This window comes from Ceratotherium simum, chromosome 7 (genome assembly GCF_057802395.1).
Source record: "Ceratotherium simum simum isolate JZ-2026a chromosome 7, ASM5780239v1, whole genome shotgun sequence".
NCBI classification, from domain to species: domain Eukaryota; kingdom Metazoa; phylum Chordata; class Mammalia; order Perissodactyla; family Rhinocerotidae; genus Ceratotherium; species Ceratotherium simum.
Window position 1 is genome coordinate 25,125,395 of NC_141906.1, and position 24,435 is coordinate 25,149,829.

At 37.6% G+C, this 24,435-nt stretch overlaps 1 pseudogene; it reads right to left on the reverse strand.

Annotated features, from left to right (window-relative positions):
- The window catches only part of LOC101402390 (E3 ubiquitin-protein ligase TRIM22-like), a 34,988-nt pseudogene extending 10,856 nt beyond the window's left edge, over positions 1-24,132 (reverse strand).
- Positions 24,133-24,435: the final 303 nt, after the last annotated feature.

The following is a 24,435-nucleotide window of genomic DNA, read 5'->3' on the forward strand; positions in this document are numbered from 1 at the left end:
AGTTAAAGTTAGCGCCAGCAAATTCAGAGAGGATGAAAGCAAAGCACTAGTTATGACTGGGACTAGTGAAGAGCCAGAGACTGAGAGAGCAGTCATAGAAAGGTCAGGGGACAAAGTTCCTACCTGAGATAGGGCACAAGCATATCACTAGTAATGTTTATTCACTGAAAGGCAGATTAGGAAAAGGGGCCAATGACCTGTTTTGAATTAACTTTAGTATAATGTCCACATGCTAAAAAATAAGCTAACCTAATCCGTTAGACTGATAGAGATCTCTAGTTTTTGTTACTAGCTCGTATAATTGGCCGTAAAAAAACAAAATTACATGACATTTTAAGAAAGTAGTTGGGAAAAATAAATCACTGTTGTGGGAAATGATACTTGTGATTGTTCCATTTCCAAGGCAATAAACAGACTTTAATATTCAACCTGTAAGACTGTACATAGTGGAAAGATACGGTCACATAATGGAGATTCCCCACAATTTTCCTCTTGTGTGGGGCCATGCACCACTAATGACAAAAGTAGATCTGGGGCAGCCATGTGGGCCAATCAAGAAACTTTTTGAGTTTTGGCTGTTCTTTTCAAATTGTTATAATGTATGAAGAGCTTGTGGTTTACCCTTGACAACTTTGCCAACTAGGAATTATGTTACCTGGACTATTTTTTGTCAATGCTTGGAATGAATCATTTTATCATATATACATTCATTACTAGACCATGAGGAGATACCTTTAGAGTGATAAGGATGAAAATCACAGAAATCATGGACTTAAAAGTAGATTTGAATATTATATGAGAATTTAAATCTTCTACCCTAGAAAAGGGCTCACATTCATTTCTTTTAGCTGCTTTTTTGAGATATAATTCAAATATCATAGAATTGATTCATTTAATGTATAAAATTCAATGGTATTTGGTATATTAAATTATTAATTTTTTTAAAAAATTGTTATAAAACATATAACATAAAATCTGTCTTTTTAACCATTTTAAAGTGTATACTTCAGTGGCATTAATTCAATTTACTGTGTTGTGCAAAAATCACCACTACTTATATCTAAAACTTTTTCATCAACCCAAACAGAAATTCTGTAACCCTTAAGCAATAACTCCCTATTTCCCTTGCCCACTGACCCCAGTTCCTAATAATTAATAATCTACCTTCTGTCTATAAAAATTTCCCTATTCTAGTTACATCTATAAGTGGAATCACAAAATATTGCTCTTTTTGTACCTGGCCCATTTCATTTAGTATAATATTTTTAAGCTTCATCCATGTTGTGGCATGTATCAGAACTGCATTCCTTTTTATGGCTGAATAATATTCCATTGTGTGTATACACTACATTTTGTTTATCTATTCACCTGGTGATGGACACAGTTGTTTTCACCTTTTGGCTGTTGTGAATAATGCTGCAATGAACACTGGCATAAAAGTATCTGTTTGAGTCACTGCTTTCAATTTCTTTGGGTATATACCTCAAAGTGGAATTGCTGGATCATAATGGTAACTCTGTCTTTTTGAGGAACCACCAAACCGTTTTCCATAGTGACTGCATCATTTTACATTCATACCAGCAATGTACTGCATATGCTTCCAGTTTCTGCATATTGTCACCAATATTTATTATATTTTATGAGCTTTTTAGCTATCCCAAAGAGTGTGATGTAGTATCTCATTGTGGTTTTGATTTGCATTTCCCTATGACCAAAAATGCTGAGTCTTTTCATGTGTAATTGGGCATTTATATTTCTTTTTGGAGGAATACCTGTTCTAACCCTTTCACCCGTTTTTGATTTGAGTTTGCTTTTTGTCGTTGAGTTGTAGGTGTTCTTTGTATATTCTGTTATGAATACCGTACCAAATACAAATATTTTCTCCCTTTTTGTGCATTGTCTCTTCACTGTCTTCAAAAAGTTTTTACTTTTGGTGAGGTCCAATTTATCTATTTTTTTTATTGTCTTTACTTTTTGCATCATATCCATGAAACTATTACTAAATCCAATATCATGAAGTTTTCTCTGTTTTCTTCTAACAATTTTATAGTTTAAGAGCTTAATTTTAGATCATTAATTGATTTTAAGCTATAAACTATATATGATGTAAGTCATCCATTTTTAATGCTGTTATAACTATTGTAATATATTTAGCTATTTTTAAAAAACAATTTGGTAAAAAGAGTGATGAGGTGGCAGTCAGCTAAGGGATGGATGATTGCATGGGACATGTGTTTGTCTGTCAAACCTCAATTCAAAACCCCCTTTTTTTCCAACAATCTCTTGAATTAACCTTTGTGGAACCATCTCAACCCTCAGTCCATGTAGTTGCTTAAGGTTGATAAAATCAGTAGCATAAGGGATGTATAAGTCTCTCAATTCCAGGTAAATCAGCATAACTGATTCCTACACATTTACCAATGACGCAGTAATTTTTTTATTCTGACCCAATTCAGGTCAGTGATTCCTATGCCTTAGAATTTTATTGTCATGACTAGAAAGAGAAATTCTCTTTTCTGCGAGGTAATATAGCAGGGATTTTCATTTAAACCAAGAAGTTCAAGTTGCTGCCATATAGAATCTGAAAAGATGGGGCCGGCCCGGTGGCGCAAAGCAGTTGCGCGTGCGCTGCTGTGGCGGCCTGGGGTTTGCCGGTTCGGATCCCGGGTGCACTCCGATGTACTGCTTGGCAAGCCATGCTGTGGCGGCGTCCTATATAAAGTGGAGGAAGATGGGCACGGATGTTAGCCCCGGGTCAGTTTTCCTCAGCAAAAAAAAAAAAAAAATCTGACAAGAAAGTCAAAAGTATGTAGACAATAGAATTTTGAGAACAAAGAACAGATTCCGATAATGAGATTTTTGCTTAGAAACATAGCTATGCCTAAAGTTCTACCTGCCCCCTGAATTTCTTCTTTCTTTTACATTTAAGTCAGTTTTAGTTGAGTTTTTGTCATGTACAATAACAAAAAAAAAGAATTTTATAGAAAGTAAACTTTTTCTGAGGGTATAGACTCAACTGGTTGCCAAGTTTTTGGTGTAAAAGGAGTTAGGCTGAAGAGGGGGAAACAAAACTTATTGGTACATTTCTGCTCAAAAAAATACAGTAAATAATTGTTATAATGGGGAAAAGAAGATGGTTAAAAGAAGTTGAGAATATGGACTGGGCTGCTTAATACAATACTGGAATTCAGGGTTAGGTACTAGAATTTCTAACACAGTGACTGAGGAAATATTAGTAACATTCTGGACAATGGCAAGTGAACAGTTGGGAAATAGTATACTACATTTTAGTATGTTACATGTCTCAGATGCCGGTTCCTATGGCTTATTTCATACTTAAAAATTGATGAGATCACCTATAGGTAGTATGTAGGACATGTATAGAGTGAGTAGAGGGAGGTCAGAGAAACATTTACTTGAAGTACTTGTTTGCTTGTACCTGCAACAAAAGTTAATACAAAACAGGTCATTGGCCCCTTTTCCTAATCTGCCTTTCAGTGAATAAACATTACTAGTGATATGCTTGTGCCCTATCTCAGGTAGGAACTTTGTCCCCTGACCTTTCTCTGACTGCTGTCTCAGTCTCTGGCTCTTCACTAGTCCCAGTCATAACTAGTGCTTTGCTTTCATCCTCTCTGAATTTGCTGGCGCTAACTTTAACTTGGAATTGAAAAGCTGAACATTGTTGCAAAAAGAATGAACCTTTCTCAGCAACTTTGACTGAAATTTCTCAGTCCTATTGGTCATTACCAAAAGCTAAACAAAACAGCCACATACAAGTCAACAGTCGCACTAGACAATAAGTGGTTGTGTAAGAGCTGCCTCACTTCCCTCTGCCATTTGCAGCCCAACAAATACAGAGACTATTTCACAAATTACTCAGCATTGTGTTTATTTCAAATGACCAAATACAAAATCAAAGACGCTTGACTAGAAAAAGATGGATTTAGATTGTGCCAAAATAAATAAATGAAACGACCAGTAATGTATCTGGCTCCAGGAACAACTGGCCTGATGAACTCAAATGATCACATTTGTGTGCTATTTCTGAGCTTATGCATTTTCTGAGTTAGTTTCACTCCCAGGTTTCATTTTTCTGGCTACCTAGTTTTGAATGGGAAGAAAGTCACATTCATCAACAGGAAATAGAGACAGATGAAGAGCATAAAATAAGAAGAATTTATTAGCTCAGATAAGAAAAAACTGAAAAAGAAAAGGAAAAATGGAGGAAATAAAAGAAATTAAAATGTCCACATTGGAAAATAAGTAAAACTGGATTTATTTACAGGTGACATGACCCAGTATGTAGAAAATATCAAGGAACACACACACACACACACACACACACACGCAAAGTACTAAAATTAACAAAGTTAAGGAATATTGTAAGACACAAAATCAACACAAAAATCTATCGACTTGTTTATTACTAGTCCTACAGGTCATTAAGAAAGGCTAAACAAAATAGCCACATACAAAGTCAACATCCCATAAGTCAATCCAATAAGAAATTAAGACATTTGTTTATAATAGAATCAAAAAGAATCAACTCAAAAATTGAAGAAAATAAATAAAAAACTTCCGTGCTGGAAACCACAAAGTATGCTGATAGAGTTTAAAGAAAACCTAAATAAATGGAGATTTTGTATTGTTAAGATGATAATACTCCTCAAATTGGTCTTTAAATTCCATACAATGCTTATCAAAATCCCAGCAGGCTTTTTAATAAAAATTAACAAGATATCTCAAAATGTTCATGGAAAATTCAGTGGTGAAGGGTGAAGTTTCTGAACTTTGGCACAACTGGCATTCTGGCCCAGAAATTTTTTTATCGCGAGATCTCCCCTGTGCCTTGTAGGAGAATTAGCAGCATATCTGACCTCTACCCACTAGATGGCAGTAGCATTCTCCAAATGTTCCCTGGGGCAGTGGTGGTTAAAATTGTCCCCATAAAGAACAACTGACTTAGAATAGGATTGTTTTCAAATAGAATTGAATAGAATTGTTTCAATTTTTTTTTAGACAGGGGGAAGTCAGGGTCAAAAGATAAAGAGCTTTGACTGGGATCTATCATCTGAGTGGGTCAGTCTGGGGTGCAGTATGCTTTTCACAGGAAGAGACGTGATTAAATAGACACTCCTGCTTTAACCCCCTTTTCTCATGGGTCTCAGAATCTTGTTATAATGCTGCTTCTTCTGATGTCTTTTCACATCATTAACACCAGCCAAGCATCTCATTTGTTTCATTAAAAGTTATAAAGATGCCCCTTATGGAAATTCTTCCTACGTGTTCCTCTTGCTCCTGATGTCTCAGCTGAGCTCTGTTTCTGGGTGGCAGATATGGCCCAAGAAGAAGGAGGAGCAAGGTTGGTGGTCTTTATGTGCTGAGATGATTCCTGAGTTTGAACTTGGAAATCTGGCAGGACTAGTAAACATAAAGAAACTGCAGAGCAGGGCAGTTGTCACACCACTAAGGCTCCAAAACCCAGAGAGGACAGGGTGCCAGGATTATTTTGTGAGCCAAGCAGAAATCCTACATTATTACAATGACAGACGCTAAATTATTAAGGTTCAGATAACTCTCTGACTTTCCCCTATTTCTACCTCAAAGGATCTTTTTCATCCCTGAAGAGGCACAGCACGCTTCTCTGCTGCTCTCTGTGCAGAACTGGTCCAGAAGTCTGGACTGTGCCCCATGGAGACTCCATGGGCTCTTCCTCTTGGGCATCCTTTGCTAGGATTTCTCAGGAAGTTCTTGCTGACACCAGGATTACTCCTAGAGGTGAGGTTTCAATCATGATACCCTGAGTTAGGAAACAGAAATCAAGAGTGGAAGGCAATTGAGAGAACTGCAGTGGGGAGCCTGGTGTTCTCAGTACTACCATCATTAGTGATCTCCACCCCCACCACACATTGCACCCCCAACTGCAAATTTCATGAGGTCAGGTAGGGACTTTCTGTATCTTGTTGCTTAGTGCCTGCCTCAGAACTATTAGAAGTTGTTGCATATAAGGAGTGATAAAGAGATAGACATACAGACTTAAGCTATACATACCATTTTAACTGAATTGAACATCTGGATGATAAATCATACTTCTATTCTACTGTTCTTGCTATGAACACAATTGCTGTGTTACATAATGCAATTCTCCTCTTATTATGGCATTATTAACAAATATATGATTCCCCTTTGATGAATTTAACCAACAATTTTTTATATTTCCTGTTTTCTTCCTAAGGTTTGCTTAGATTGGTGTTTAATCTGTCTGTTAATCAAGTACCACACTATAACCATGTTAATTCTTACTTTGATTTAAGGTTTTCTCAAATGGGAAAATACTAAAAGTCCATGGGCCAGAGGGAGATATTTCATTAGTTTCCCCTCCAAACAGGAAATGTAATGACTGGAGGGTAAAGACAGAGCTCTAACTAGGATTTATTATTTATTTTTCTCTGTAAATGAGAACATGATAAGCTGGAATGTGGAGCACGCTAACATGCTCAGCTCTAATGAAAACTTGTGTGTGGTAAGAGGAGCATGGTGAATTCAGGTTTCCTGCTGGCCCACATTTTCAGGTATCTTGACAGGACCTGATTTCACTCAGCTGCAAACATAATGTTTCTTAGGAAAGTCCCAACATTTCAACTAAGGATATGGGATCAGTTCAGAGATTCAAAGGGAGAGGAGAAAAAAGATGGATATTGATCTGTGGAAAGACTGGAAAGGAAAGAATTATTGGACAAAGAAGAGGTCTTTGGAGAAGGGAGCTCATTTCTTTTGAACACTGCAATTAATACTGTTAATGCTGTGCTTGTCACAGTTGCCCTCTGAAGTCTCCAATCCCCTCCAGTTTCAATCATATAATATACCTAAAGAGATATTTATCTTAATATTTCTGCATTAATCACCATACTCCATACCATCATTGTTGAATATGGAAAACAAGCAAAACTGATGGTCTGTTTCCACTAACGGATGTATTCATTCTAAGAAACCAGTACCCTAAGCCATAGATCAGCATTATAAACCTTGGACAAATATAAGAAAAAACAAGAAGAGGAAACCAAATGTGAACACACTAGAGAGTGACAAAAGCAGTTGTAAACTACAACATAATAGTCACTTGCAAGAAGGGAACAGTATTGGAGGAGTTTTCTGGTTTTATGACTTCATCCGAAGGCAGACTTCAATTGGTAGTGGACTGGACAGTTAACACTCAGTTAGCAACTTATAGACTTACTGGCTTGAAGAAGAAGAAGAATGATTTGGGCCAACACAGCAGCTGGAAAGTGCTGTAGAATATCTATAAAAGAGAGATCCAGAGGAAGAGACACCAAATTGTACATATAAACTCTGACCCAATCTCTCAACTACACACATGTGAGAGACATGCCAAGAAGCCCAAGTCAGGATAACAGAACTGAACAGAGATTTCAGCTGTGGCAAAATTCAGGGGAGAATTAAGAATTTGAGTTCAACCAAGTTAACGGCCTGAAAAAAAATAATATTCATCAGACAGATAAACAGAATCCAGAGCCTCTACATCTCTTTCACAATTCCCCTGAGGGAATTTTAGATACAATCTAAAATCACTCAACATACAAATAAACTGGAAATCACGGCTCATACTCAAAGTCAAAAATAATCCAAATGTTGTATTTAATAGACAAGGACTTCACAGCAGCTATTATACCTAGGGTGAATGATTTAAAAGAAAATATGTTTACAATAATGAGTAAATAAGAAATGTCAAAAGATAAATAGAAATAGTTGGGTTTTTCTTAATTGAAATACTAAAAACTACAACCACTCAAAAAACAAATCCAGGTTTGGCTTAGGGGAAATTCAGGATCCTGAGAGAAAGCCTAAGTGAACTTAAAAATAGATTAATAAAAGTGATCCAATATGAAAATAATGAACAGAGCCTCAATTCTCTGTAAAAAAATCAAGATAATAGCATAGGCTTAAACAAGAGAACAGCTACTAAAATACAACAATGCTAAAACTATAAAAGTAGCTGAATTAAATGAGAAACAAAGGGGTAAAAATCACATGTTCCATTAAATATATGCCGAAAACCACCATACAAAATCCAATACTCATTCATGATAATGATAAATTAGGAATATTAATCTCATAAAAGGAAGAAAGAAAAAGCCTACAGTTTACGTCATACTTAAGGGTCAAATATTGAATACATTCTCTCTATGATTGGAAAAATGTCAACCCTCACCATTCACATTCGTCATTGAACTCTATTTCCTAGCCCAAAAAATTAGGCAAGAAAAACAAATAAGAACTTAAATATCAGAAGAGAATAAATAAAATAATCTCTATAGATGACACAATGGTTTACGAAGAAAATCCAAATACATCTAGCAAAATCTACCAGAAATAGTAAGTAAATTAAGTAAGATCATAGGACACAAGTTCAATATTGAAAATCAATTATATTTTACAATCTAGCAGTGAAGAACTGGAAAGTTAAATTTAAACATCCATTTACAATAATGTTCCAATATAAACTACCCTAAGGAGATAAAGAATGCTTAACTTTACACCCCTGGGTGACTAGATGAGTCACCTAGTCTGGGAGGATTCATAGCACTGTGAGGCACGGTGGAGTTGCAACAAGTATGAGACAAAAACAGACCTGTGATAGGATAATACAGAGAGATTAAGAGTCAGAAACAATAGATCCTCCATCATCATCCTTGGGCAAAATGGATGATCACTGGAATCCCATATCACTGAGTGCATGCAGATCATATGTCTTTATTCTGATAAAGATCTGAAGTCCTCAAGGTTTAGATACATCTAAAGTAGTGATGGCTAGTTTATTTATGGATGAACCTGCAGGATGAAGCCTGTTTATTCCCTGAGATTTCCATCAAGATCCCCAAAATTCTCATTGTGGACACTCATCTCTCAAATTCATGGTCCAAAACAATCATAGAGTCCCAGAAATATAAAATGGAGAAATCGCCAGTCAGAGAAATTGTTCATGAGAGAACTGTACTTAATGCTCAACGATTTTTTTATTTTGAGTACAGAATCTCTTCTCAGGACATGTACTTAGAGGAAGCAATATAATATACTTATAGGCTTCATAATAATGTGAGGAAAGGACTTCATATGGGGACAGGAGATGCTGTGAAATAAAGCATGTCTCAAGCTTTTCATTTGTGTTTGATAACACAGGTACTTTTATCTTTAACCATTGATCTGGTGTTCTCAGCGAGTTATGGCCTCAGGCATTGTAGCAATAGGGTGACAGGAAAGCAGAGGTCAGAGGGAATATGGATAAGAATCAGTTTCCCTCAGTGTCCATGGATGAGAGTTTGAGGGGTGTAAGTGTGTGTGTATGGAGAAAGACTGGATGTATCTAACCTGAAATGGAGAACAGAAGAATTTCTTGGGAAACAGGGACCAGAGCAGATGATATTTGGCCAATTAGTCCATTATTTCTGTTTCTCTCAGCTCATAAGTACGCTGGGAAAGAATTGGGAATGAAAATGCCAAAAGATATGGGGACACCATCAAGTGCTGCAGGACCACTCCGTGCTGCAGTATTTTCCCTGCTGTCTCACTGGAGAACAGGCTTTTCTTCATTAGTGAGGACTACTGTAGCCTTTCAGCTCACTGGAAAGAATGAGGCTGACCGGGAAAAGGAAACCCTGACCTATGGCATTGCTGAGGGAGTCCATGATGGAACACTTGACCCTTCCTCTATCACTGTGACTCATGATGGGAACCAACAACCTGAAGACAGGAGATTTATCTGGGCAAACAGAAATGATTTCCATTGAAAGAGAGGGGCCAGCCCCGTGGATTGGTGGTTAGGTGCATGCGCTCTGCTACTGGCGGCCCTGGTTCGGATCCCAGGCGCGCACCGATGCACCACTTGTTGGGCCATGCTGAGGCAGCCTCCGACATACAGCAACTAGAAGGATGTGCAACTGTGACACACAACTATCTACTGGGGCTTTGGGGAGAAAAAGGAAAAAAAAGGAGGGGGATTGGCAATAGATGTTAGCTAAGGGCTGAACTTCAGCACAAAAAAGACTAAAAAGAAAGAGAATTACTGTGAAAATAGAAAAGAATGTCATTTTGATTTATACTTAGTATACTCATTTAGATCAAAGAGGCTGTTCAGTAATTCAAATTAAAAAAAGACTAAGTAAGTATCTTTGAAGAAGATAAAATTTTCTCTTATAATGAAGAAATAATTATTATGTATACAGTACAGTATTGTCAACTACAGTCATGCACTGCATAACGACGTTTCAGTCAATGCTGAAGCATATATATGATGGTGGTCCCATAAGATTAGTACCATATAGCCTAGGTGTGTAGTAGGCTATACCACCTAGGTTTGTGTAAGTACACTCTATGATGTTCGTACAAAGATGAAATGTACTTAGAACGTATCCCTGTAGTTAAGCAATGCATGATTGTATAGGCAGAGGTTGTACAGTAGGTCTCTAGAACTTATTGATCTTGTATAATGTAAACTTTCTATTTGTTGAACAGCAACTGCTTATAAATTTGTTAAGAGATTAGATTTCATGTTAAGTGTCCCTACCACAATGTTAAAAAGATAGTTAGATTGACGGTAGACTATTAAATAGCAAATTAAAAAAGAATATTTAGAGAAAAAAAGGTTAGAATTGTGTACTCAGATAATTATATGTAAGCTGAAATAAAGATATTTGAAGATTTAAAAAAAAGATATTTTTTATGCAAAAAGATGAAATAAAGAAATGATCTGTGATTCTTTAATCAAGTTTTTATATTTCAAACCAAAACAAAAGTACTAATATTTAAAGCAGATTAATGTTCATTCTTAACATTAATTATTTCAGATCACAGAAACAGTTAACCAATACCGATCTGGATCAGTGCTTAAGTGCTAGGAGTTGAGGAAACTATTACCAACACTTTATTATTAATACCCACAATTTTCCTATGATGTAAGTCTTAGTTATATATTTCTCATTCTTATTTATTTCTAATGATAAACTGAATCCAATTAAATTTAACTAAACAGGAGACAATAATTAGCAATACGACTATGATAATGAAATTCTATCTGATTTCAAAGTCCAGGCTATTAACACTCCAAAGAGTTCACTTTCTACATCACGTCACCTGCAGGAGCACCCTGGTCATGAAGTAGCTCAACTTGGTTTTAGCCATCCCCATGACCTGCTCCTGCTTCATTAATGGCTACACGGATTGAGAATATCAACCACTATTTCTTGGAACCCAAGATTTTCCCACGATGATCACAGCTCCTTCTACAAATCAGCATCCTCTGGGTTCTCCCTCCTGCCCCACATCCTAGAGAATCTGCCTCCTACTTATTCTTAAGGGGGTGTACTGCAGAGAGGGCACCTGTGCTGGAGAAACACAAACCTAGTTCTAATCCTGCCTCCTCCACTCTTTAGCTGTGGGACTTTGAGGAGTGTCTCATAAGGTTATATATTCTTCTAACCACCTAGTAGGAATTCCTTCTTCATATGACATTTTTGAGGATTAACTGGGAGAAAGACACTCCATGTATATATATTTATATACATAATTATATATAGCCATACGAACGTGTGTGTGTAAGTATGAATGTGTGTGTATATTCCACTCCCGGGCCACGTATATTTTTTTCATTACACTGGGACAGGTTATTTCCCTTCTACGTGGGTTCTGGGCAGCAGGCTGCCCTAGGTGATAATGCATACTTCTCTAAGAAAGTTTGTACCCTTGCTATCCTGGGTAAGTCTATTCCTCATCCTTAATTTGAAACTGAGTAAAAAAGAAAAGAAAAAAACAGTGCATAAGATTTTATAAATGGTGTATACTCAAGTGTTTTACGACAAGGAAAAGGCCTGAATATCAAAATCCTGTCACTTTTAAGAATTGGTGTCCCATGGTTTTCTCTGCTGGAGAGATTTTGGAAACTCATACCTGAGCACTTTTCTGCCCCATTTCCAATAAAGGGCCTTAAAAACAGTCCCAGCCTCGGTATAAAATGTTCTATAGAACGAGGTTGGAATTGGAGTGGTCTTGACAGTGGAGTCTGGAGAAATGAGACTTCAGTAGAATCAACTATAGCTCCTCCGAAGGGCACAAATCTGTTGCACAGGATATTGACATAGCTTGTAGTTTTCAGTAATCATGAGAGTAAATATTATATCACACAGGACACTATAATAGCTGCTTTACATTGAGGGACACTTAGTTTTACAAAACAATCTAACAGTTAGTTGTAGTTTTAAATCTTAAGTTGTATTTTAGGAAAAAGCAATCCAGAATTTATGCATAGGTATACATCTTGCAAAAGAAGAAACAGTATTGGAACTGAAACACTCTGTACACAAAATATTCACTCTGGGTACGTGTATTGCTATATTTTCCTTTCTTTTGCCTCTCTGGTGAACCTGGTGTACCCTGGGCAACAAACAGACATACACCCGGAGACTCCTTAGTTGTTGGTGGTGGTTGGGGAGTGATTAAGGATTATTGTAGATAACGTGGATGGTGGCAGGCAGGCTTTGCCATGTCTCCTCAGATCAATGATAAAGGGAAATATGGAGAAATGGGAGATCAAACATTATATCAATACTGCTCTTAAGAGAGATTAGACATCTTTCTTTGAGAATACAAAAAAAGGCAGATGGCAAGTAAGTATCTCTCCTAACTTGAACCTGAAATATGGTCCATCCCAAGGAGGAGTAAAAGTTCTAAAGTAAAGAAGAGAGACAAGAAGGAAGAGATGATGTTAATGGCGCAAATGAGTTCAGGTATAGAGATGAAACCTAGGACAAGTGGCACTAGAAGTGGATGAAAAAAACAGAAGGTTCAGGAGCTCAGTGGGCACAGAGTCATGGAAACTGGACAGGTCCAAGGATTGAAATATGGATAAGAAGTCTGGGAAAGCAACATTTAGGGAACTGTAGATGAGTGAACCATGCTTTTTGACATAGACAAATGAAACAGAGCTTGCTTCAGAGGCTAGGAAAGCCCCAACATGACGTGGAGGAACAGCCATGGAAAGAGTTAAGACCTCGAGATCAGAGGTGGAAGAGTCCTCAAACGCATTACTACTCAGATTCATTCTGCAACCCTATAACCCAGTAGCCATTTTGAGGTCTGTGTCTGGAGTATACATTTGGATGATTTGCTTTTGGATCAAAAACAAGCTCAGACCTCTTTTTTCTATGGAGGTTACTTGTTTTAGTGTATTCCCCCAGGATCCAGGCAATCTTCCAAGACACATCTACTTGCCAGTAACATTTCCCTAAGGAGAAACATTTGTGGCCCAAGACATCAAAAGCAGAAAAATCACAGGGAGATATATTCCCAAACGTAAAAGGGTGCACAACTCTCACTTGTCTCTGATCCACAGATACAACAGTAGTCAAAATGGTGTTGACTGAATTCAGCATCACGTGCACTGCAGGAAAAATTACAGGGTCAGGTGAGGGATACAGAATGGGTGTATCTTGTGACATTGTGAAAAGCAATATTGGGAGTTGACTGGGAGGAATTTGTGTTGAGGGGTCAGAGATGAGTAGGACACGTAAGAATTCTTGTATTATGCATGTTTGGGGAGCAACACAGGAAGCCAAGATCCTGGGACCTAGCAATAACCACAACTTCTGAAAGGGATCAGACCATGGAGATTTGAAGACCCTGTAACTTCTTACTCCAGTAGCATTGAACCTCTGTCAGCTCTGAAATGACAGAAGTTGCAACGACGTTGTTAAAAGCAAAGGAGTAAACACCTATCTTCTCTCCAGACTGAGTACAGGGGAGAGGAGCCCTGTAAGGCTATGAACTGGTGAATGAAAAGACAAAGCAGACGTTTGGCCTTCCCTCATTAGATCTGATCATCTTCAGCACAGGAGCTCTCTCTCCTTCTCAGTCCTACCTCCTCTCTTTTACCCTCATCTAGAAACAACGTCCACTCCCACATTTTGCCCTAATACTACAAGAATCTCACACTCACATCATTCCCCTGGCTCTCCTCACCTTTAAATACTTTCAGTATCACTCTCAGACCTGGAACTCAGAAGGCACACGTGAGCTTCTTGAAAACCATTTTTGTCTGTTGGCTTTTTCACGGTCCAGGTCTCACTCCTAGAGAAGACAAAAATTATCGCCCCATACTTCTGACCTGTGTCTCTTCAAGACCAGTGTCTCCCTCACCTTTCATACCATTGATGCACTTAAATCTTCTTCACTGAAGAGCCTGCGGAAGGGCATAGCTCTGATGTTGCAACCAGAGGAAATATGCTCCTGTCTACCTTTTCTTTTACCCTCTCTGTGATCATAGGAAGGTCTTCACCTCAAAGAAACTAATGTTCTTCCTTCTAAAATGGAAAAATTAACCCATACTCTCTACCTTTTAAAAATAATATAAAATAAGATGAAGTAATGGTCCTTTAATAGGTATTTGACTCCTCCAAAACAAGTTTTGTTATATGAAGTCACTGTCATCTCAGTGGTGTCACCAGGAGACGGCCAGAGATGTGAGGTCCCAGGCAGATAGTCAGTAGAGAGACACCAGAACATGGCTACTGATGGTTTTAGGTTATCAAGTGTGGGGCTCTTGTGTCAAAAGCCTGAAAGTTTCCAAAGCCTGTTACCCCAGTACAGGTGCCCAGAGAATAACATTTGAGGTCACATTCTCTTATAAATGTTACAAACATTTGGAAAAGAAGAAGTTATAAGAACCAAATTAATAGTGGTCAGAATTTCATGTCTTTGGAAAGATCCTGAAAGATACTGCCAGGTGGGTAGTCAACTTTAAACACAACAAAACCATTTTTCCTACAAGATACCAAAGTGTATAAGTGAGAAGAGATTAATTACTGGCACCAAAATCAAAGCCACTATTCCCCCAGACTTGAGTCTACTGTTGTTTTTTTTTGTTGAAAAATCCAGGGAAAACCATCTTCAAAGACCTTGTTTTTCCTATTCTCAGGAAGAAAAGTAAATATAAAAGAGTCGTCCTTGTGGGCAACGTGGGCGCCTGGCAGATAAAGAGAACAGGATCCTCCCTTCAATAAAACATGCGCCTAAGAAATATGGAAACAACAGCCAAAGCAGAGACTAAGGTCTGGCTAAAATGAGTGAAGTCATGGAGTTCTGATACAGCAACCCATCCTTTCTAATACTTCTATTGTCCTTAAATCTGTGACCTCCCACTACCCAAATTCCCTACCACTGACATCTTTCATCTGTGATCAACAATTTGAAACAATATAATACTCAAATTTCCCAGCTCTGTGATTTTTTTTTTTAATTCTGATTGCTCTCAAGATAAAACTTATGGCTACGACACTGTCTTCACACAAAAATAGACCATATCTGGTCTCTCACACATACCTTCTTATGAGGTTAATCACATCCTGGGGAGAAGAGAGGAAACATGAGTCACATATAGAACTGATAGATTTACAAAATATAAATAGCTAGTTAAATTTTAGTTTGGATCGATGGAAAATATATTTTTACTATAAGCAAGACCCCTGCAATATTTAAGATATCCTTTTGCTAAAAAATGGTGTGTCGTTTATCTGAAATTCAAATTTAAGTATGCATCCTATATTTTTCCTGACAAGCCTTGAAGGAGTGATAAGCCCTACTACATTACAAAGTTTTACCCACCTTCTCCCTCACACCCCTAGCACCCTTTGATATGGTGTGAATAAACAGATAGTCAGAGTACGGAGGACAGAATGTAGAGATAAGACCCAGACCAACCATCCTTGAGGACTCAAGTGAGGATGCTAGAAAGATGTTTCAAGTATCTGGAGATGGGATCTATTTAAAAAGAAGAGAAGAGGCCTACTATGGTTTTAAGTACATTTATGAGAAGACCTCACTAGTTCATTATGCTTTATTTATTGTAGTCACAAATAAAGGTGAAATCTACTATTTTCCAGACATGATTCCAGGCCCTGGGGAATCAAAGATGAATGACAAATAAGAGTCCTTAAAAAGTAAACAATCTTTTGCTGCAGGTACAAGCAAACAAGCACTTCAGGTAAATGTTTCTCTGGCCTTCCTCTACTTACTCTATAAACCTCCTATGCATTACCTACAGGTGATCTGATCAGTTTTTAAGAAAGAAATAAGCCACAGGAACCAACACCTGAGAAAGTCTAAAATGTAACATATTATTTCCCACTTATTTACATGCCATTGTCCATAATGTTACTAATATCCCCTCAATCACTGTCTTAGAAACTATGGTATCTTACCCTGAATTCCAATAGTGTAGTAAGCAGTCCAGTCCTTATCCTCAACTGACTTTAGCCATCTTCTTTTCCCTATCATAACCATTATCTGCTTTATTTTTTTGAACAGAACCGTACCAATATATTGTTTTTTCCCTCTCCAGCCTAACTCAGAAAAAAGTTTTATTTTCTGTATTAAGCTTTTTGTTGTTATTGTATATGACAAACACTGATTTAAATTTAGAAAAAAGAAGAAGAATTTCAGGGGGCAGGTAGAATTTTACTCATAACTATGTTTTTATGTGAAAATATTGTCATCAGAATCTGTTCTTTCACCACAAAATTTTATTTTCTACCTCATATGTTGACTTTGAAAGACTCTATATGGCATCAACTTGAATGTCTTGGTTTAAATGATGATCCCTGATATATTACTTCACAGAAAAGAGAATTTCTTTTTCTAGTCACGGTAGGAAAATTCTAAGGAATACAAATCATTGACTGAACTGGGTCAATGATTAAATGACTAAAATAATTAATATTTTAATTGTTAATAAACATATAGGAATCAGATATGCTGATGTACCTTGAATTGAGAGACATATACATCCCTGATGCTACGGATTTTATCCACCCTAACAGACTACATCAACTGAGGGTAGAGATGGTTCCACAAAGGGTAAATCTAAGAGGTTGTTACAAAAAAAAGATAGATATTTGAATTCAGATTGGAAAGTCAAACAAACATCCCATGCTGCCCATCTGTTAGCTGACTGCCACCACATTTACCAAATTATTTCCAAAAAATGGCTAAATATATTACAATGGTTACAATAATATTAAAAACAGATGACTTACATCATATAAAAATTATTACTTAAAATCAATTAGGGATCTAAACTTAAGGTTTAAAACTGTAAAAGTATTAGAAGAGAACATAGAAAAAACTCTTCTTGATATTGTATTTGGTAATAATTTCTTGGCTACAATACAAAAAGTATAGGCAATAGAAGAAAAATAGATAAATTGGACCTCACCAAAATTAAAAACTTTTGTGCATCAAAGGACACTCTGAAAAGCATGAAGAGGCAAGGCACAGAAGGGGAGAAAATATCTGCAAATCATATATCTGATAAAGTATTAACATCTATATTATACAAAGAATTATAGTGCAGCAACAGCAAAAAAAACACTCAAGTTAAAAAAATGGGAAAAGGATTTGAATAGCTATTTCTTCAAAAAGAGATACAGATGGCCAATAAACACATGAAAAGATGCTCAGTGTCATTAGTCATTAGAGAAATGTAAATCAAAACCACAATGAGATACCACTTCACATTCATTAGGACGGCAAAAAATTTATAAAAATAAATAAATATTGGTGAAGATATGCAGAAACTGGAACCCTTGTACATTGCTGGTATGCAGGTAAAATGATGCAGCCTCTATGGAGAATAGTTTGTTGGTTCCTCAAAAAGATAAACAGTTACCATTATGATCCAGCAATTTCACTCCGAGGTATACACCCAAAGGAATTGAAAGCAGGGACTCAGATACTTTTATTCCAATGTTCATTGCAGCATTATTCACAATAGCCAAAAGGTGGAAACAAACCATGTTCATCAACAAATGAATAGATAAACAAAATGTGATATATACACACAATGGAATATTATTCAGCCATAAAAAGGAATGAAGTTCTGATACATGCTACAACATGGATGAAGCTTAAAAATATTATACTAAATGAAATAGGCCAGACACAAAAGGACCAATATTATGTGATTCCACTTGTAGAAGCACCTAGAACAGGAAAATTCATACAGACACTAAGTAGATTCGCAGTTATTAAGAACTGGGGTCATGGGAATGGGGAATGTGGTGTTATTACTTAATGGTTAGATTTTGTTTGGGTTGATGAAAAATTTTAGAAATAAGTAGTGGTGATTTTTACACAACACTATACATGCAATTAATGCCCCTAAAGTATACACTTTAAAATGGTTAAAGTACTGAATTTTTTTACGTTTTATCACAATTGTTTTAAAAATTTAATAATGTAGTATACCAAACACTATTGAATTTTACACTTTAAATGGATGAATTGCATGATATGTGAATTATATCTCAACAAAGCTGCTAAAAGAAATAGATGAGAGCCCTTTTCGAGGGTAGAAGATCTAAACTCTCATCTAATATTCAAATCTACTTTTGAGACAGGAAAAAGGCAGAACCAAAAACTGTCTTTTGAGCAGCAACAGGATGCAGCTGTTACCCAGCACCTGGGATTAACTTTCAGCCAATAACTCACAAGTTCCCGTAACTCCATGCTCCACAAACATCCCCTTCCCCTTGCCTAATAGCCCCCTCCCTTTGCCTAAGCATTCCCCCAGTCTTGCCTAAGCATCCCAGCTTCAAGCTGACCAGTCCCCAGCTGCCCACTTCAACCACCATAAATCAGGACCCCAGACCCCCACGTAGGGATGGTCGGTGAGTTTTCACCCGGTCAGCCTGGCCTGCTTTCCTTCCTCAGTTTCTTTCTAACCAGGCTGGCTTTTGTCTTTCAATAAACTTGCATAATCTCTCCTGACCCGCTTGTGAATTCCTTCCTGTGTGAGGTCAAGAACACAAACTAAGGGCCAGGTCTCACCCAGGACCCCAATCCACCCCAGTCTGGTATCACTTTCAACTCATTCTCATCCTTATCAGTCTAAAGCTAGCTTCTCATGGTCTAACAACCAATGTGTATATGACAAAATGATCCATTCCCAACATTGCCACAAAATAGTCCAGAAAACAGAGAAACTGTCATCTGAACTCTTAGTTGGCAAACTTGTGGAGAGTAAACACCACAAGCCCATCACACATTATAATCATTTGGAAAAAAATAGCCAAAACTGGCAAAGTTTCTTTATTGATCCCAGACCTATTCTTGACAGTAGTGGTGCATGGTAAAATCCCAAGAGGAAAATTGTAAAGATTGTCCATTATGTGACTATACTTTTCCAACACAAACAGTCTTGCAGGTTGCATATTAAAGTCTGTATATTGCTTAAGGAATGGAACAATCACAGGCATTGTTTCCCAGGATTGTGATTTATCTTTCCCAACTACTTATTCAATGTGTTGTGTGATTTTGCTTTTTTTTTTTTTAATGGCCAATTACATGAGCTAGTAACTTAGAGATCTCTTCCAGTCCTACAGATTTGTATCCAAGAGTTTAGCTTATTTGTTAGCATGTGGACATTTTCCTAGAGTTAATCCAAAACAGGTTATCAACCCCTTTCCCTAACCTGCATTCCAGTGGATAGACATTAATAGTGATGTCCTTGTGCCCTATCTCAGGCAGGAAATTTACCACCTGACCTTTCTAGGACTGCTTTCTCAGTCTCTGGCTCTTCACTAGTCCCAGGCATAACTCATGCTTAACTTTCATCCTCTCTGACTTTGCTGGCACTAACTTTAGTTTGGAATAGAAAGGCTGGACTTTGGTGCAAAAAGAAGGAGCCTCTCTTAGCAGCTTTAACTGGAATTTCTCAATCCCAAAGGTGATTACCAAAGACTAAACAAGAGAGCCACATACAAGTCAACAGTCGCACTAGACAATAAGTGGTTGTGTAAGAGCTGCCTCACTTCCCTCTGCCATTTGCAGCCCAACAAATACAGGGAATCATTTACAAATTATGCAGCATTGTTTTTATTGCAAATGACCAAATACAAAATCAAACAGGCTTGATTAGAAAAAGATAGAAGTAGATTGTGCAAAAACAAATAAAGGAATTGACAAGTCACCTATCTGGCTCCAGGAATAACTGGTTTGATGAACTCAAATTATCACACTGGTGTGCTATTTCTGAGCTTATTCTTTCTCTGAGTTAGTGTCATTCCCAGATTTCACTTGGTTATCCCCAGACAACTTAGTAGTATTTCTGGTTATCTAGTTTTGAATGGCAGAAATGTCACGCTCATAAACATGAAACAGAGAAAGTTGAAGAGCATAAAATAAGAATGTTTTATATTAGATAATAAAAACTGAAAAAGAAAAGAAAAAAATGGAGGAAATAAAAGAAATTAAAATGTCCAGAGTAGAAAATATGTAAAACTGGATTTATTTACAGATGACATGATCCACTATGTAGAAAATCTCAAGGAATACACACACACACACACACACATACACACACACAAACTACTAAAACTAACAAAAAAATTTAAGAATGTTGTGAGATACAAGATTAGTATAAAAATGTATTTTTTTGTTTACTTGTAATGAAAAATCTAATAAGAAATTAAGACATTTTTTTGTAATAGAATAAAAAAAAATCAACTCAAAAATGGAAGAAAATAAGTAAAAGACTTCTGTTCTGGAAACTACAAAATATTGCTGGTAAAGTTTAAAGAAAACCTAAATAAACGGAGAAATTTTACCTTAAAATGGCCATATTCCTCAAATTTTTCTTTAAATTCAATAAAATGCCTATCAAAATCCCAGTAGGCTCTTTATATAAAAATTAACGAGATATCTCAAAATTTTCATGCAAAAATCAAAGGACCCAAGGGCGGAGTTTCTCAACTTTGGCACTACTGGCATTCTGGCCCAGGTAATTCTTTGTCATGGGTCTTCCCTGTGCATTGTAGGAGATTTAGCAGCATCTCTGGCCTCTACTCACTAGATGGAAGTGGCATTCTCCACAGTGGTTCCCTGGGGCCAGGGTTGGTTATAACTGACCCCATAGAGAACAACTAATTTAGAATAGAATTGTTATGAAATAGAATGTTTCAATTTTTTTTCAAACAATTTTGAAAAGGAAGAACAAAGTTGGAAGACTTAACTAATTTAAAATTTTTTTTATGAAGCCACTGTAATCAAAAGCTTAGAGTATTAGGGCAAGAATAGACATAGCTCCATGTAACAGACTGCTAAAATCCTTACATTTAGAGCAAACTGATTTTTAACAAAGGTGCTAAAATAATTCAGTGGAGGAAGGGAGAGTCGTTTCAACAAACGTTAACTGAATTTGTTTATGGTTTAACAACTCAATATATTTACTAAAAATCCTTCGATAGCACACTTAACATGGGTGGGTTTTATCATATGTAAACTATACCTCAAGAAATACGTTTTTTTTTAAGGCAGAGATAAAAATCCAGCAGATGAAAGCTCATTACCCCAGTATTGGAACAAAAGTTAAATAAAGAAACTCTTGAACAGCTAGCAAAGTAGAATGGCAAGAAGTTAAGTAGATAAAATTTGAAATTTCCTAAAGTACTTCATAGCTTAAGATCACAGTCACACTGCTAAAGCAACAGAAGAAAAGTTGAACATTCATACTAGGTTCAATTCGTCCATCAAGTCTCGTTAGGTTGGCCCCCATATTCTACCCTGCCCAACACAAACACATAAACATACATAGACACACACACACACACACACACACATAAACATACATGCACATCCTTCACTCAGGTATTACACAGTCTAGCCTTACATTTATCACTCCTCAATAACAACAACAACAATAAAACTCAAACATAAACAAAGGTTTGTGTTGTTTGCTTGTATGTAAGTTTAGTGAGGAGAGGCCTTACAAATATAAAAATTTTCTCTCCAAATTTTTGCACTGCCTTTTTATAATTAATAACAATGGGAATTTCCCTTACCATTTGTGCATTCAATTATTCCTATGACTCTTGAAATGAGTGACAGAAAAGGGGCACTGAGGGGCCAAGGAATCCTGTAACGTCACCAGGAGGAAGAAAGAACAGGGACCAAGAAGGGAAGGAAACTTAATCTCTGTGTTTTCCCCTGAATCCCTTGTGTAGGAGCTCCAACTCAAGTCTTACCTGCTGTGTCTATTGATGATCCCTACATCTGATGCTCCCCAGATCTGAGATGAGCTCTCTCATGTACTGACTCTGCTGGACCAGATGATCCTTAGCCGATACCAAGTCATCCAGCACATTCACCTCATATTCCTCCAGCTTTTGCAGCTACCTCTGCTCCAAACTGTCCAGGATGCCTCTCGTTTCATTAAACACTTTCAGAATCCTCTGTCTCTCAGCTTGCATGTGATTCTTTGGGGATGAAAAGAGAATAAGCTGTTAGTCTGTCTGGATGAGGGCCTACTTTGTGTGGTCCTGGGGGCCAAGACAAGAACTATTTTCCTCAGGAGATTCTCAAAGTGACAGGAGGTGAAAGGCAGTGAGCAATTCCTGGGAAAGTGATTTTTCCTGCTGTTTCCCCTTGAGCTCATCACAAAGCAAAATATTCAAGTCTACTCTATCAAGGCCCACCCTGAGGCACAATGTGGTACCTGGGGGAGGCTTGGATTGCAGACCCCTGTCCTGGATAATCATGCTACACTGTGTATTAAACCCCTCCACCCATACTTCCTAAACGGAAACTTGGGCCTTTCTCAGTGTGTGTTCTGGAGGTATCAGAGCCTCAAATTTGATAAGGGAAATGGGACATGGGATGCATGAGTTGTTTTTGTATTGCTTCCCTCTAGACCTTCACCTCCAAATATATATATTCCCTTGTGATATGTCTACTCTCTAGCCCTGGACCTCAAACAAGGAAGGAATGAAGTGAAGACTAATCAAATGTCTTCCAGACTCATTACTTCTGAGGTAACAAAGAGAAAGGAGCCTCCTTGTGATTGGACCAAGATGCTGCCCAGTTTCCTGTCTCAGAACTCCCTCAGGAAAAATCCCTTCCTGCCTTTCAAGTAGCTCTCTCTTCTCTGATGTCAGCTTCCAACTCCGCAGCTTCCTGCTGCTCCTTCCTCAGCTTCTTCAGAGCTTCCTGGAGCCTCTCCTGTGAGAAAGCAATCATCAGACTCAAGCTACGAGCTCTCTCAGCATCTAGATAAATGGGGAAGAAATCATGCTCATCCTAGAAGAGACTAAAGTTTACAGAAATGAAACTGGCAGGTAGAATCTAGGATATAGACAAAAATCTGAAGAGGTGAGTGTATTCTCTATCCCTGGGAAATTTAAGTTATGATCCCTTCATTAACAATAGTCTGCATTTCTCTTTCCCTAGAAGAAGAACTGATCCAGCAGCAAGGAAAGTCCTTTCCTCTCATTGACACTTTCCCCACATTCAACTAACTATGGTCCCAAAAATCCCTTCAGCTCAGAGGGGAAATCAGAACTTATCTTGGGAAGCAGTTCTCCACTCATCAAACTTCTTGTGCTAAGATTTGGTACTATAGGCTTACTCTTAAAAGCAAATGAATGAATGTACGTAAATGTCCTTTAAGCCTCAGAAACTGAGCAAAGGGTATGGGAAGATTGCAGGGCTCAGTTCTATGACGACAAATGTAGGATGAAAAAGGGAAGATTTCACTTTAGATACCATTCTGTCCTATCTTCCTCCACCCTGGGGCCTACCTGGATTTCCTTGACCACCACTTGCATGCAGAATATTTGTTGCTCCAGAGACAGCACAGAACGCCTGCAAAGGCTTCTCATCTTCCTTACAGAATATGTGGAGTTTTTCTCCATGGTGCTCACAGAGATCTCTCTTCTGCCACTTGTGTGGGCTTATGTTGACCTCCCTGATTCTCCCCACTATGGTGGCCAGGTGCCAATTAGGCCAGAGATTCCCAGGCTTCTATTTGCTCTGGCACACAGGACAGCTGCAGTCCCCTCCTGGTGGATCACTGACTCCTAGTTCTTTGCAGTGATGCAGGCTTAGAAGAAACTGTGGCCACAGGGCAGGTTTAGAGGTTCTGTCAGGAGCTCCAGGCAGATGGGGCAGGTCACTTCTGTCTGTAGATTTACCTGTGCTGACAAATCCATTGCAATGTTTTCCTTGTTTCTTTCTGTCCTGACTCTGGAGACTCTTCTTGCTCACAATGTCCTGAAGAGCTGGGAATGTTGAAGGGCACTAGGTAAGAAAGCAGGAATAGAAAGGAAATTGATTTGGAAGAGCAGAGATTTAGAATTGGACAAAACATTAATATTCAGTAAAGAAAGGAAAAGAGAGAGACAAGAGAAATAGATCAGTGACTCAATGAAAAGGGCTTTCAGTCATTAATTTCAAATACTTTACTCTTAGTATATGTTGCATGATAAATTTCACCCCATTAGGGCAATGATTCCTAGTTTCTCTTCTCCTACTTGAGACAAGGACAAATTGAGGCCCTTCCTACCACAAACCTTACGCAAAACATGCCTTTTCTTC